Source organism: Giraffa tippelskirchi, chromosome 2 (genome assembly GCF_054371585.1).
Source record: "Giraffa tippelskirchi isolate mGirTip1 chromosome 2, T2T-mGirTip1v1.2.pri, whole genome shotgun sequence".
Taxonomy (NCBI): domain Eukaryota; kingdom Metazoa; phylum Chordata; class Mammalia; order Artiodactyla; family Giraffidae; genus Giraffa; species Giraffa tippelskirchi.
Genome location: NC_137276.1, coordinates 56,649,187 through 56,666,397, shown reverse-complemented (window position 1 = coordinate 56,666,397; position 17,211 = coordinate 56,649,187). Strand labels below are relative to the sequence as shown.

General features: G+C 38.1%; 1 non-coding gene across 1 annotated transcript; it reads left to right on the top strand.

Moving 5' to 3' along the window:
* Positions 1-575: 575 nt before the first annotated feature.
* TRNAF-GAA (transfer RNA phenylalanine (anticodon GAA)) lies at positions 576-648 on the top strand. Its single transcript has one exon. It is a non-coding gene; the product is annotated as a tRNA-Phe (tRNA).
* Positions 649-17,211: the final 16,563 nt, after the last annotated feature.

Here is a 17,211-nt window from a genome sequence, read left to right as displayed (position 1 = left end):
CTTAAATTCATTGAGTTGTACTACAAAGGTTCAGCTTATTCAAAGGAGAGTTGCAAGCTACAATCTCATCAAAAGAAGTAAAACTTCAGCATGGGAATGATGGTTGAGGAAGGGACTTCTTTGGCTTTACTCTCTTTGAGAATAGAATTCTGGATCTCTTAAAAGGAACAATTTTAGTTATAAAAGTATTTGATATGCGAACATTACTATTGCCAGTATCTTACTCTTTTTCTTTACAGAGATGTATGTCTTAGAGATTATAGACATCATCAGTCTCCCTTTTTACTGAATGAGGAAATAAGGTTAAGAGAAGCTAAGTGAATTGCCCAAAGAATAAACAAATAAGTGGCTATGATAAGAATTGGATTCAGAACATCTAACTTCAAAAGCCATATTTTTACAATTTCTATTGGATTTTGTACTTTATACCACACTCTCACATAATCAACTAATTCAATCCTCACAATATTCTATTGAGCTGGTATTTTCTTTTTTTTTTTTTTCTGCTTTGAATTTTTATTACATAGCTTCTTTGGAAGGTAAATATAGATACATTAAGGGTATATTTAGAAGTAGCCGAAATAGCTCAGTTGGGAGAGCGTTAGACTGAAGGTCTAAAGGTCCCTGGTTCAATCCCGGGTTTCGGCAATGGTTTTAGGTGTCACCACCAATGGCAGTTTTATTGTGCATCAAAGAATTGATGCTTTTAAAATGTGGTGTTGGAGAAGACTCTTGAGAGTCCCTGGGATAGCAAGGAGATTAAACCAGTCAATTCTAAAGGAAATCAACCCTGAGTATTCATTGGAAGGACTGTTGCTGAAGCTGAAGCTCCAATATTTTGGCCACCTGATGCAAAGAACCAACTCATTGGAAAAGACCCTGATGCTGGGAAAGATTGAGGGCAAGAGGAAAAGTGGGCAACAGAGGATTAGATGGTTGGATGGCATCACTGACACAATGGACATGAGTTTGAGCAAACTCCAGGAGGTGGTCAAGGACAGGGAAACCTGGCATGCTGTAGTCCATGGGGTCGCAAAGAATCAGGCATGACTTAGCAACTGAACAACAACAACAAGGGAATGTTTAGGTTTTTCTACATAATCTACAAATGGCACCATAGGACACTACTGTTTAACATTCGTTCTACCAAACAAGATACATCTTTCACATTAATATAGACTGATCTCTGTATATTTTATTTTATTAAGATTTATGTATTTATTTTTGGCTGTGATGGGTCTTCATTGCTTCATGTAGGTTTTCTCTAGTTGCCGCGAGTGGGGGCCCCTCTCTAGTTGTGGTGTGCAGGCTTCTCATTGTGGTGACTTCTCTTGTTGTGGAGCATGAGCTTTAGGTGTATGGGCTTCTGTGGTTGTGGTGGATGACTGGTGTGCTGGGATTTTCCTGCACCAGGCATTGAACTTGTGTCTTCTGCATTAGCAGATGGATTCTTAATCACTGGACCATCAGGAAAGCCCATTCCATCAGAGAAGCCACTTCATCACTGGTTACCACCTGGGAGGGTGGCTTAATAATCAGCTCTGCTGTGTGCTTCTTCTTGAGCCAAGAAATTCTAACCTGAGTTTTCTGTCTGTGGAATGCAGATGATACCGCCTGACTGTGGTACTGAGAGCTGGGTCCTGGTGCCACTGTTAACGGGGAGACTAGTGTAACTATAGTGCCCCCAGGTGGCTGCCTTGGTCAGTGCCCCAAGGCCTAGCAACCTTCAACAGCGGAGGCACAGGGGTGCGTGTGGGGACTGGGTCCTCATGCATGGACAGGTCCAGGTGGATCGTCAAAGGGCTAAAGTTCACGTAGGATGCAATAAGCATTAATTACAAAAATTCATGAGCCTAATGACAAGGGCCCAGAAAAGGGGAGCCTCTTACGATCTATCGACTGAAATCCAATTCCAAGATTCACCTTCAAGGCAATGAGCTGAAATCTAGAGACGTGGCCAGAGTGACAGCTCCCATTCCATTTTGGCTGAAATAAGCAAGTCTGTCATCCACCCCCCCCCTTCTTCTTTTGTGTTCTGAGGAGAGACAGACCTGGGCTTTGTTCGAAGCCCCAGAGTTGAAACTGTCTGCTTCTTAGCACCAATGAATTGAATGCCAGCAGAGTACAGGGTGCTGCCTTCAAGGAGATTAAAACCTAAATTTTAATAGTTAAGAGACAAATGCGTAAACACCTCCAAGGTAACGGGGTAGGGACATGGCAAACGCCATGAACCTAGGCTGAGTGAGGACACTCGCCTGGCAGGGCAGGGACCCCAGGGAGAGTAAACAGCAGAGCAGTAAGAAGTAAAAGCAGCAGCAGTGGTTAAAATATATACAGCATTCACCGCGTTCATCAGTCCAAACACTGCTGCTGCTGCTGCTAAGTCGCTTCAGTCGTGTCCGACTCTGTGCGACCCCATAGATGGCAGCCCACCAGGCTCCGCCGTCCCTGGGGTTCTCCAGGCAAGAATACTGGAGTGGGGTGCCATTTCCTTCTCCATGAGCTGGTATTTTCTATAATGTACTAACAAGATAATCTACCAAAAGCTCCCTAGAGTTGAAATCAGGACATATCCCAGATTACCTGTCTCCAAATCCATGAAATTTTACTGTTACTACTGAACTTTCTGTCCATTATATGTGCCACGGGAATAGTGATGAAAAGGATGAAAAGTAATGTTGAAATTATATTTTGTTAAAGTCAAAATTATCAGTGACATGAAGATTCTGGCACTGGGCTCATTGCAACTTCTCATTCTTGAATGATTTATCTGATCAGATGGTAAATATAAGGCCAATTCAACCAATAACCAAAGTGATCAGAGAAAGATGTCATAGAGTAGGGAGGTTGTTAGCTTTGAAATGTGTCCCTCCACCTAATCTCCACTTGAAGTCCTAACTTCCAGTTCTAACCTTCAGAATGCGACTACATTTGGAGATAGGATCTATAAAGAGGTAACTTGGTTAAAATGAGGTCATTAAGGTTGGCCCTTATTCCAACATGGTTGGTATACTTAGAAGAAGAAATACGGACAGAGGGAAGATGATATGAGGAGATGGCCATCTATAAGTCAAAGAGAAAGGCCTGGAACACATTCTTTCTTCATAGCCTTTGCAGAAACTGACCTATCAACACCTTGATTTTGGATTTCAAGCCTCCAGAACTGTGAGAATATAAATTTCTGTTGTTTAAGCCACCCAGTTTGTGGTGCTTTGTTAGAATAGCCCTAGAAAACCTATACAGTGTCCATAAATATTTAATTAAGCTAAGCCAAGGACAACTTTGCCAGTCTGGAAAAAATGGAGAACTATTTTTGATAGAAAATTCCAAGGTGTATATACACACAGAGACTACAATAAAAGAATATGAATCTAGCTTCTCACAGTCCAGGATATTGGTAATGTGGTCAGAATTACAGAGATATCAAGCGTTAAAATCTTGAGAAAAGACTGATTAGCTTCTAGCGGTTATCTCTGTTCTATGCAAGGAAGGTGACAACTAGAGCTTGGTTACAAAAATTTTACGGTAAACAAGATATTGTGAGGTAATAGCAGAAAGCTAATTTCCTAAGTGATCCTCCATTTTTTGTAGCTCCATTTTTGATCATTTGATTATCCAGGTGATGATGATCCTTTTTGACATGCTAATTTATAATCAGGGCACCAGTAGCTTTCTAATAGGTAGCAGTTGCTGCTGCTGCTGCTGCTGCTAAGTCGCTTCAGTCGTGTCCGACTATGTGCGACCCCATAGATGGCAGCCCACCAGGCTCCGCCATCCCTGGGATTCTCCAGGCAAGAATACTGGAGTGGGTTGCCATTTCCTTCTCCAGTGCATGAAAGGGAAAAGTGAAAGTGAAGTCGCTCAGTCGTGTCCGACTCTTAGCGACCCCATGGACTGTAGCCTACCAGGCTCCTCCACCGTGGGATTTTCCAGGCAAGAGTACTAGAGTGGGGTGCCATTGCCTTCTCCGAGGTAGCAGTTAGAAGTAAAATATTTGCAGAGTTAAATTGTTGTTGTTGTTGTTCAGTCACTAAGGTGTGTCCAACTCTGTGACCCCATGGACTGCAGCACACAAGGCTCCCCAGTGCTTCACTATTTCTGGAGTTCACTCAAATTCATGCCCATTGAGTCAGTGATGCTATCTAACTATCTCAGTCTCTGCTGACCCCTTCTCCTGTTGGCTTCAATGTTGCCAACATCAGGGTCCTTTCCAATGAGTCAGCTCTTCACGTCAAGTGGCCAAAGTATTGAAGCTTCAGCTTCAGCATTAGTCCTTCCAATGAATATGCAGTGTTAATTTCCTTTAGGATTGACTGAGCATCAGTGATCTATTTAAAGATAATCACTATAAACAGACATATGTAACTGTAAGGAATTTCCTATAATTTTCCTAGTATAAGGAAGTGTAGGAAAGGGAAATATCTTTTCTCTTTCTACCCTTCTAGATTTTTGGCTGGACTCTTTAACAGAATACAATTCAACAATAGAGAAACAAATAGAAGTTTATTAACAAACATGTATATCTCATATACTTGGGACAAACTCAAAGATGAGTAACTCAAAGGGTAGTTAGATTTTGGGCATCTTCACAAAGGGACAAGAAAATTTTAAATGAATGTCAAGACAAATTAAAAGAAGCTTACAGACTGGTTCCAAATAGGAAAAGGAGTACGTCAAGGCTGTATATTGTCACTCTGCTTATTTAACTTATATGCAGAGTACATCATGAGAAATGCTGGGCTGGAAGAAACACAAGCTGGAATCAAGATTGCTAGGAGAAATATCAATAACCTCAGATATGTGGATGACACCACCCTTATGGCAGAAAGTGAAGAAGAACTAAAGAGCCTCTTGATGAAGGTGAAAGAGGAGAGTGAAAAAGTTGGCTTAAAGCTCAACGTTCAGAAAACTAAGATCATGGCATCTGGTCCCATCACTTCATGGGAAATAGATGGGGAAACAGTGGAAACAGTGTCAGACTTTATTTTTTTGGGCTCCAGAATCACTGCTGATGGTGACTGCAGCCATGAAGTTAAAAGACGCTTACTCCTTGGAAGGAAGGTTATGGCCAACCTGGATGACATATTTAAAAGCAGAGACATTACTTTGCCAACAAAATCTGTCTAGTCAAAGCTATGGTTTTTCCAGTGGTTATGTATGGATGTGAGAGTTGGACGGTGAAGAAAGCTGAGTGCCGAAGAATTGATGCTTTTGAACTGTGGTGTTGGAGAAGACTCTTGAGAGTCCCTTGGACTGCAAGGAGATCCAATCAATCCATCCTAAAAGAGATCAATCCTGGGTGTTCATTGGAAGGTCTGATGTTGAAGCTGAAACTCCAATACTTTGGCCACCTGATGTGAAGAGTTGACTCATTGGAAAAGACCCTAATGCTGGGTAGGATTGGGGGTGGGAGGAGAAAGGGATGACAGAGGATGAGATGGTTGGATGGCATCACCGACTCGATGGACATGGGTTTGGGTAGACTCCGGGAGTTGGTGATAGACAGAGAGGCCTGGTGTGCTGCAGTTCATGGGGTCGCAAAGAGTCGGACACGACTGAGCGACTGAACTGACTGAGTTTCTATGGGGTGGCAGATTAGTAGTAAGGTAAATATACAGGAATCTAACAGTAGACAAAGTTTTGTTTGTAAAGTTTGTTATCTAGATTCCTCTGGTGCCTTGTCTGGGTTTATCAAGGTCTAAAGTTGTCTCTGGTGACTAAATTTGCTTTTCCTGGTTGATAGGAGGGGATGGACACTTTGTAAATATATATCCTTCTTTTAGGCAAATAGAGGCATGACAGAGAAAGTTCTTTATACTTGCTTTTAAATTGCTTTTAGTTCAAAATAATCATTATGTCAAAGTAGCATATTTATGGGTGGCAAATTTTACTATCTTTCAGAAATACCTCTGGAAATGAAGTGGTAAAAAAGTTCACATGAAATTCACAGGTTTTGAGAGCTACAAGAAGTGTTAATTTATTTAGTCCAATAACTTTGAACCAGAGATGCACATAATAATCATTTATGAATTGTTTAAAGTCAAATATACCTGAATGTTCCACATTCAGTGGACCTGGGATGAACCTTGAGAATATAAAGGTATAGAAACTGTCCTGATTCTGATGCTCACTACTGACAAAGGACTAGGAGAACCTCCTCACTTACAGGCCTTTGCAATGACCTAGGGCTCTTGGACTGCTACAGGCTTGGAGGCAGTCTTGTGATCCAGCCAGACTCCTTCTGTTCTATCATCTAAGTGTTCATCTATGAATTGCCTGTCCTTTCTTCCCCAACATCCATCAACACAACTTTCCCCTAGATTTAAATTTGACTTTGGAAAAGAAAGATGAGGGAATTACAAATAAACGTTCAACAATCAGAACAAGAGAAAAAAACCACACAAAACCATTTGCCTCATCATCATCTTGGTTACTCCCTGGTGGGTGTGATTTCTATTTCAACATCAGCCTGGCTGGGCAGCCTCCTAATTAAATAGTTAGCTTCATCAGCTGCAGGCTTTGAGATAACATTGAGAGCAATAAATGATGGAATATGACTCCAGAAAAGTAGCCATAGCTAATGAATCATAATCACAGGCAGAATTTCAAGTGCACAGCGCTGGGAACACATTGAGTTGGTATATTACTACCAGAATTGCTAACAGTGCTAACTGGAACACTGGATCTTACAAGATATTTTTCATAATCTAGTCCTTCTTTTCCTTGAAGCTGTGGCTAAATTACTCAAGCTTTCTTGTTCTTCCCCTTCTTTCGTGTTAAATACTAATCATAACAAACATACGTGGCACCATGTATCTGTTTATAGGTCGTTTGAAACCTATAAGTTCTTATATATATAATTGAAATGTTTGTATCTAGGTTTCCTAAAGAAAGACCATGTTTGTGTTTTCAATTTATTTTCATCACTTAGCCATGATTAGTAAAAGATTTTCCAATTACCTAGGAGATTGCATGGTCCAATCTAGTGAAAAGAACATTTTCCGGGGAATCCAAAGACTTGGATTTGAGTTTCAGCTGCATACAAAGGTAAGGCAAGCACTTAAACCTATCTGCTTCCCAAATGCAATAAAAGGCTTATAAGCTTAGATTCATGAGTCATTAGGAGAATGAAATAAAACATGCAAAAGTGCTTTGAGGATTACAGAATATTGTAAGCGAATAAGGCTTTTCTGGCCCAGTTTTGTGGACTCATTGATATGTTCATTAAAACTGACACAAATTTTAAAAAATGACACAATTAGTTCTCAAAGGCAATTTTCACATTTCAATTAGTTTTTAAAAATATAGTATTAAGGTAATTTTCTAGGTTCAGAATTGCTGTCTCTTCTATAGAAAATAGTGGAAACTGAAAAACTGAAAATTCAATGTAAATGTAATTAGATTTAATTCTTTGCTAATACCTTTGGCTCTATTCTTTTGCACTCCTGGGGTAATTGGCTATCTATTTGTTATGCAATCTTTCATGTTTATGAAACAATTGACACTTTTCTAAAACCATAGAGAAATGCTATGGTATCTTTTTGCCTATTGTTTAGGTCTCAGCCTATTTTTAGTAATGACACTGCCAGAAATACCTGAGGGGCTTGCTCTGTCTGCCATATTATAATACATGTATGGGCCCCATAGACATTTCCCCAACTGGGTCCAGTTATGTCTAGGCTGGCTCTTGTGGCTCTTTTTTCAAAATTAGTTATCTATTTCATACATAGTGGTGTATATGGGGCTTCCTTGGTGGCTCGGTGCTAAAGAATCTGCCTGCCAGTGCAGGAAATGTGGTTTTGATCCCTGGGTGGGGAAGATCCTATGGAGAAAGAAATGGCAACCCACTCCAGTATTCTTATGTGGGAAATCCCATGAACAGAGGGGGGCTACAGTCCATAGGGTCACAGACTAGAACACGACTTAGCAACTAAACAAGTATATATATATATCAGTCTCAAACTCCCAATATCCCACTTCCCATCTTCACTTCTTGGTATCCATACATTTGTTTTCTACGTCTGTGTCTCTATTTCTGCTTTGCAAATATGTTCATCTGTACCATTTTTTTAGACTTCACATATTAGCAGTATTATACAATATTTGTTTTTCTCTTTCTGATTTACTTCACTCTATATGACAGTCTCTAGGGTCCATTCATGAAACTACAAATTCTTATGATTATAAGACATTTTTTTTTAATAAATTTATTTATTTTAGTTGGGGGCTAATTACTTTACAATATTGTAGTGGTTTTTGCCATACATTGACATGAATCAGCCCTGGGTTTACATGTGTTCCCCATCCTGAACCCTCCTCCCACCTCCCTCCCCATCCCATCCCTCTGGGTCATCCCATTGCCCCAGCCCTGAGCATTTGTATTAGACATATTTTAGAAAAAAGCCATCAGAGAAATTTGAGGAACAAGATTTATTACTCACAAGTCCTAGAGGGTACACAGCATGCCCAAGGTCACATAGCAAGGTAACTTTGGGCCAGTAGTGAGGATATGACGGGGCTTTACTTTTCTTTTAAATTAATTTATTTTTATTGAAGGATAATTGCTTTGCAGAATTTTGTTTTCTGTCAAACTTCAACATTAATCAGCCATAGCTATACATGTATCCCCTCCCTTTTGAACCTCCCTCCCAACTCCCTATTCCCTCCCCATCCCACCCCTCTAGGTTGATACAGAGCCCCTATTTGAGTTTCCTGAGCCACATAGCAAATTCCCATTGGCTATCTATTTTACATATGGTAATGTAAGTTTCCATGTTACTCTTTCCATACATCTCACCTTCTCCTCCCCTCTCCCCATGTCCATATGTCTGTTCTCTATGTTTGTTTCTCCATTCAGTTCAGTTGAGTTGCTCAGTCATGTCTGACTCTTTGCGACCCCATGCGTCGCAGCATGCCAGGCTTGCCAGTCCATCACCAACTCCCAGAGTTTACCCAAACTCATACCCATTGAGTCAGTGATGCCATCCAGCCATCTCATCCTCTGTCGTCCCCTTCTCCTCCTGCACCCAATCCTTCCCAGCATCAGGGTCTTTTCCAATGAGTCAACTCTTTGCATGAGGTGGCCAAAGTATTGGAGATTCAGCTTCAACATCAGTCCTTCCAATGAACACCCAGGACTGATCTCCTTTAGGATGGGCTGGTTGGCTCTCCTTGCAGTCCAAGGGACTCTCAAGAGTCTTCTCCAACACCACACTTCAAAAGCATCATTGCTTCGGTGCTCAGCTTTCTTCACTGTTCAACTCTCACATCCATACATGACTACTGGGAAAACCATAGCTTTGACTAGACTGACTTTTGTTGGCAAAGTAATGTCTCTGCTTTTTAATTTGCTGTCTAGGTTGGTCATAACTTTCCTTCCAAGGAGTAAGCATCTTTTAATTTCATGGCTGCAATCACCATCTGCTGTGATTTTGGAGCCCCCAAAAATAAAGTCTGACACTGTTTCCACCGTTTCTCCATCTATTTCCCATGAAGTGATGTGATCAGATGCCATGAACTTAGTTTTCTGAATGTTGAGTTTTAAGCCAACTTTTTCACTCTCCTCTCTGACTTTCATCAAGAGGCTTTTTACTTCTTCTTCACTTTCTGCCATAAGGGTGGTGTCATTGCTGCCCTGTAAATAAATTCTTCAGTGTCATTTTTCTATATTCCATATATATGCATTAGAATACAACAGTTATCTTTCTCTTTCTGACTTATTTCACTCTATATGACAGTCTCTAGGTCCATCCATGTCCCTGCAAATTCTTATGATTATAGGACACACTTCAGAAAAAAGCCATCAGAGAAATTTGAGGAACAAGATATACTACTTACAAGTCCTAGAGGGTACACAGCATGCCCAAAGTTCACATTGCAAGGTAGATTTGGGGCAGGGGTGGGAGTATGACCTGGGGCTTTACTTTTAATAGAATCTAATGGTTGAGTTTCTTGGGGTGTTACAGGATCACACATTATGGGCTAATTTGAAGTATGAAGGTGGGAATCAAAACATAGGAGATTGGAGACAGTCTCTCAAGCTGTAAGTTAGCTAGGTCACACAGGGATTGTGAAAGGGGAATTTCATGGGTATGGGTGCCCTATTTCCTTATCTGGTTATTTTGTTAGTGTGTGTCATACAGCTGGCAATGTATTTAATCAAGATGGATGTCTTTTGAAAAAAAAATTGGCAAAGAAAAGCTTAATGTCAGCCAGTTACACTTCAGTTCAAATAAACAAGGAAGCGGAAAGAAATTGAGAGGTGGGGAGCCATAATAAGGGGTGGCTTACTTAACACCACTGGAATCATATTTATCCATGCTTTTCCCTAAAACTTCCTAATTTATCACGTCCCTACAGTAGGAGGGACCGTTCCTTCAAATGGATCCAAACATTATCTGTTTCTGGTTTGGGACTGGTTATAAAAGGAAAAGTGATCAAACAAATAATTCCTTTTTATGTTATTTTATTTGACTAGAATATTATTGTGGGCTTCCGTGTGGCTCAGCTGGTAAAGAACTTGCCTACAATCTAGGAGTCCTGTGTTCGATCCCTGGGTTGGGAAGATCCCCTGGAGAATGGAAAGGCTACCCACTCCAGTATTCTGGCCTGGAGAATTCCATGGACTTTATAGTCCATGGAGTCGCAAAGAGTCAGACATGACTGAGTGAATTTCACTTTCGGTTTCTTTCAGAATATTATTGCGAGGTCTTAGAGACACAGAGCAAATATAATATTTATTTGCTCATTAATTTTTAAAGGGAAAATTTTATACTGATTATGAGTTATACAGACAGCAGAAAAATACTGCTCACAAGAGTTAATATCATTTGGTGTCTCCTTTCAGACTTTTTCCCCCTTCTAATGTGTTTCTCTAGAAAAATAAGTGCTTATGTATGATTTACAAAAAGTAGGACAATATTTTACATATTGTTTTGCACAGTATTATTTTTATTGGATACTACACATTAGATATGTTTCCAAGTAAATGTATCTGTACATCCTTTTTCATAATTTTAGCTCATTTTCTCTAGTGGACTGATCAAAATTTAATTTCCCAAACACTTTTATTGGCCACTTAAGTCTTTTCCAATTTTTTCAATGTTATGAAACAATGCTAAACAATGTTGAGCTTTGAGCACTGTTATCTAATCCACAAAAGAAAGGTAAGAAAGCCTACTGCCTTTTGTGGGGAGGATATAAAATAATGTTTGAGTAAATCAGACAATGTATATTTATACATAATTTTTCATGTTATCTAGATTTTCAAGTGTGTTATCTGAGTATGGATTGTATAAATTTATATCTTAAATTTTTCTCTACATCTGTATATATGTTATTTCTCTCTAAATATTTGTAGTCTCTCGAATACATTTGTCTGAAGTCACTAGATCATTCATTGAACAAACATGCATAGATAATTTTTTCAGTGTCAAGCACTGCGCTAAATGCTACAGATACAATGGTTAACAAGAAGACATAGACTCTTCTCTAATTGAGCGTTCATTCTTACGGTAGACACAGATTTTTGAACAGAGTAGAAAAGCAAAGATAATGAATTTCAATAAGTATTATGAAGGAAATTAGCTTTTTGATAATTAAAATAAGAGGGAGTAGAATCAAAAGAAGTGTCAAGAAAGTACTTTCTGAAGTGGTGACATTCAAACAGTGACATTAAAAAAAAGAACCTGAAAAAGAAAGAAAAAAAGAAAGAAATTGTAGTGATACTAGAGCTTTGGTGAAGGATGGGAGACTGGTGGAGACAATGTCGGAGCCTCAGGATGGGTTATAGAATACAGCAAAGATCTTGGTTTTTACCAAAGTGCAGTTGGAAGGTACAGATATCATGGATGTCTCTTTCATTTTTCTTCCTTATGCTTTCAGTTGAAACTTTCACTTATATTACTTTTCCCTTCATAATGAGACAAACCAGTGAGAAAACATTTTCTTTTTTGATATACCTCACCTAAACACTACATTTACCCATTGTGATACTTTCTTCTTAATGCTAGTGAAGTATTAACTAATTAAGAAGAATGTCTTAAATTTTGTAAATTTGGAAAATTAGCCCTTTGACTATATCAGTTACTGTGAGAGATGAGTTCAAATCTCCACATGATTTCTCCTTTTGATTCTATCAACTTTTGCATAATACCTTTTGATCCTGTTATTAGTTGCATACAAATTAAGGACTGTTACTCTATTAAATTGATTCTTTTGTAATAGAGATATATACTTTTTACTAGAGTATTACTGTTGACTTAAATTCTTGTTTGCCTGCCACTGATGTAGCTAGAACAACCTTCTCTTGGTTAGTGTTTCCATGGTATGTCTTTTTCTTATTTATCTATTTTATGTTTTGAAAATATCTTCTCCTCCTCCCCAAAACAGACACATGGTTTGCTATTTGTTTTCTCAATTTTTATATTCTAATTTTATGTGATCAGTTTCTCCAATAATTTTATGACCTCTGGGTTCTATATCCTCCTTGGAAAGATCGACCTTACTTACAGTTTGTAAATTTATTCCCCTTTTATGTTCAAGAATTTTTATAGCTGTGTACTCAGAGTACACAGCTTAAGCTTTCATTCCATTGAAATATTTTGCTATGTAAAGACTGAGATACTAATGTAATGTTTTGCGTGATGGGTGCTATTGACCAGCTGGTTCTGATGTATTACAAGGGTTTAGAAAAATGTTAGCTGAATCTAAAGTTTTATGATATCATTAGGATAAACTTGTATGCTTCCTTAGTCATTCTACCAATAATATATGAATATGAGGTAGATTATTTCAAAATTTTTGTAATTACATTGTTGTTGCCGTTTAGTTGCTAAGTCATATCCAACTCTTTTATGACCCAGTGGACTGTAGCCAACCATGCTCCTCTCTCCATGGGATTTCCCAGGCAAGAATACTGGAGTGGGTTGCCATTTCCTTCTCCAGGTGCTCTTCCTTATTCAGGGATTGAACCCAAATCTCCTGCCTTGGCAGGCAGATTCTTTACCAATTAGCCACCATGGAAGCCCAATAATTAAAACATTTTCTTAATATTCTAATAGTCATGAGCTTTATATTTGTATCAATGTAAAGCTATTTGGCTGATAGCAATAATACTGTTATATTTTCAGGTTGAATTTTACCTGATAATATTATCAGATATACATACACCATATATATGGTGTATGTATACACCAAATATATACATACACCAGATATACATCAAGGTGTATATCTTCGCACTGCTTATTTATTTAACTTCTATGCAGAGTACATCATGCGGAATGCCAGGCTGGATGAAACACAAGCTGTAATCAAGAAGCCGGGAGAAATACCAATAACCTCAGATATGCAGATGACACCACTCTTATGGCAGAAAGAAAAGAGGAACTAAAGAGTCTCTTGATGAAGGTGAAAGAGAAGAGTGAAAAAGCTGGCTTAAAAGTCAACATTCAAAAAACTAAGATCATGGCATCTGGTCTCATCACTTTATGGAAAATATATGGGGAAACAATGGAAATAGTGACAGACTTTATTTTCTTGGGCTCCAAAGTCACTGTGGACAGTAGCTGCAGCCATTTAATTAAAAGATGCTTGCTCCTTGGAAGAAAAGCCATGACAAACATAGACAATGTATTAAAAAGCAGAGGCATTACTTTGCCAACAAAGGTCCATCTAGTCAAGGCTATGCTTTTGAACTGTGGTGTTGGAGAAGACCCTTGAGAGTCCCTTGGACTGCAAGGAGATCAAACCAGTGTATCTTAAAGGAAATCAGTCCTGAGTATTCACTGGAAGGACTGATGCAGAAGATGAAGCTCCAGTATTTTGGCCACCTGATGTGAAGAGTCATCTCATTGGAAATGACCTTCATGCTGGGAAAGATTGAAAGCAGGAGGAGAAGCAGATGACAGAGGACGAGATAGTTGGGTGGTATCACAGACTCAATGGACATGAGTTTGAGCAAGCTCTGGGAGATGGTGAAGAACAGGGAAGCCTGGAGTGCTCCGGCCCATGGGTTGCAAACAGTTGGATATGAATGAGTGACTGAAAAACAACAAGGAAACACTAGTGTTAAAGAACCTGCTTGCCAATGCAGGAGACTTAAGAAATGCAAGTTTGTATCTCTGGGTCAGGAAGATCCCCTGGAGGAGGGCATGAGAACCAACTCCATTCTTGCCTGGAAAATCCCATGGACAGAGGAGCCTGGAGGGCTATAGTACATAGGGTTACAAAGAGTCGTACATGACTGAAGCAACTCAGTACACAAGCTTGCCTATAATATTACCTTTTATCATTTATTGCAACCTCAGTTTATTTTCTTATACTTGGTTTAAAAATGGTTTCTGTTGGTTTTTTTATTTGCATTTATCTGACATATCTTTACCCATTTTTAATTCTTTAAACCTCTAGCTTTTTAAAAAAGTCATATTGTAAGGAGCATATATTCCTTAATTCTTACAAGTTTTATTTTCTATTCAATATCGATTAGGAAACTGCAGGTACTAGAGGGTATAGTTTATGCATTAACTTATTAAGGTTAGAATAACAACTCTATAAAGCTATTTTTTCTCTATTTTTTTGAAGAGAAAACTGGATATTAGGGATATGAAATAAATTTTCCAGAGTCACACACCTAAATAGAAAGTGAAGTCACTCAGTCGTGTCCGACTCTTTGTGACCCCATGAACTGTAGCCTACCAGCCTTCTCAATCCATGGGATTCTCCAGGCAAGACTATTGGAGTGGGTTGCCATTTCCTTCTCCAACACACCTAAATATTGTCTATTTATTGTAAAAGTTCTCTAAAAATCATACATCTACTTTTCTTCCTGATTTCTATTTCTCTTACAATTTTTCTTAGTGTATTTTGTTATATGGAAGACATTTTCTTCTTCTGTTTTATCTTCTAAATTTTAGAAGATATATTTTAAATTTTGGTCAAAAACACATAATGCAAAATTTGCCAGTTAAACTATTGTTTTCTATTTCTTTTTAAAAATAATTTAAATTTTTAAAAATATAATTTGAAAGGTTACTTTCAGTTCACAATTATTACAAAATATTGGCTGTATTCTCCATGCTGTACAACACTTCCTTGAACCTACCTTACACCCAATAGTTCATGCCACCCACACTCCTGCCGTTATCTTGCCTCTCCCGTTCCCACTGGTGACCAGCTTGTTCTCTGTATCTGTGAATTTTCTGCCTTTTAAAAATATTCATTAGTTTGTTGTATTTTCTAGGTTTCATATATAAGTGATATTATACGGTATTTGTCTTTCTCTGTCTGACTTTTTTCACTTTGGCCACCTGATGTAAAGAATTGACTCCTTGGAAAAGACCCTGATGCTGGGAAAGATTGAAGGCAGGAAGAGAAGGGGACAACAGAGGATGAGATGGTTGGATGGCATCACTGACTCAATGGACATGAGTTTGGGTAAACTCCAGGCATTGGTGATGGACAGGAAGGCCTGGTGTGCTGCAGTCCATGGGGTCGCAAAGAGTCAGGCAAGACTGAGAGACTGAAATGAACTGAACTGAATCTGATAGGGATTGCACTGAATCTGTAGATTGACTTAGGTAGTATGGTCATTTTAAGAATACAGATTCTTTCAATTCAGTAATACAGATATCCTCCTGTCTTTGAAGTATCTCATTTGATTTTTTAAATCCAGGACACATTTTCTCCCCTCTCCTAGCTTCAAGTGTTTCTTGACATAATCTGGGTTTTATTTTCACATTATTATCACATAATTGTTCTAAACTTATATGTCGTTAAAGAAGAATGTTTAAGCCATGTTTTTTAACTTTATAACCACATTGCTAAGGCTTAAAATTAGAATCTCTCCTTTAAGTGGCTTGAGTTTACTTCAAAATCATTCTGTGAATTTCTTGAGTCTTACCTTATTATTTCAAACTTTCTGTGATGAGTAGGGTATGTATTTGAGAATTTCTTTCATGCCATGGGAATATCTGCTATGCTTTTTGAGTCCTTGAATATGTGAGACTATTATTTTTCTAATAATTTCAATAATGCAATAAATGAGTAGCTTTTTCTAGAAGATTAAGAGTTTGAAGGATTTTCAATGGTTGATTCCAAGTATAATATCATCTATTTTTATAACTTTTAATTTAAAATATTTTTTTCATCTAGATCACATTAAACATTTATCTAATAGTCTTCTGGACACAGTCATCATGGACAGATGTGAAACCTATAAAAACATATGTAGTTATAACTCTAGTTGAAACTCTTGGCTACTTTGTTTCCAATTGTCATTTTATTTTCATAAGCATATATATAATTTGAGGATGGTTGACCAGTAGACTCTATTTGTGATTGCACATATTTATCATGAATCTCTAAGTTTGTACCTCAAAAAATTAAATACTGATTTAACAATTTTATGTCTATAGTACTATTAATGTGCACATTAAATATCAATGAAGTTCAAATTCTTTCCAAACACTTTTAGAAAAATAAGCACACACACATGAGCTTTTCTTTTTGGTTCCAAGAAGTCTGCACTCTGGTTTTCTGACTTTGTCATCTGTTAGGCTGTAAGCAAGGATCATATCTGATCCATTACCATTGTAATCCCCCTGCACATGGGATCACACAGTGTCGAAACTTTTGTAGGTGCTCAGTAGATGGTTATGGAATGATCATTTGGACTAAGAACGACTCACACATGTGCTAAGTTTACAAATGCTGAGGTAGGTATCTGAAAGGAAAAATTCATCTGCTAAAGTCACACAACCTTCATTTTAGATCAGTACAACAGCAGTGCAGTCTTCTTTCTTGCACTCTGAAGTTCAGAATAATGCTGTGCAGCCCAAAGTTCCGTGGCTTCCCTGTGGGAGCTGTCACAGGAATTGAGAAGATGGGGAGGGGAGAAGATATGGCTTGATATTCCCAAAATAATTTGACTCAACTTAAATTTATTTTTTTACACAAATTAAAAACAAATGATAAACACAGAAAAACAAGCCAAGATATAGTTTAAAAGTCACATCCCTGTACAATGTTGTCTTCTTTATGTTACCTGTTATTATCTTTAACTGAATTGACATATGCATGTAATAATCTTTGCCTTTTGTCTTCTAGCAGGAAATAGGTCTCTAAATGAGTTTATACTCATAATAAAGAATAATGCATTTTTAAATTTTTCATTAAGATAATGAATAAATCATATTAAATACATTTATAGGT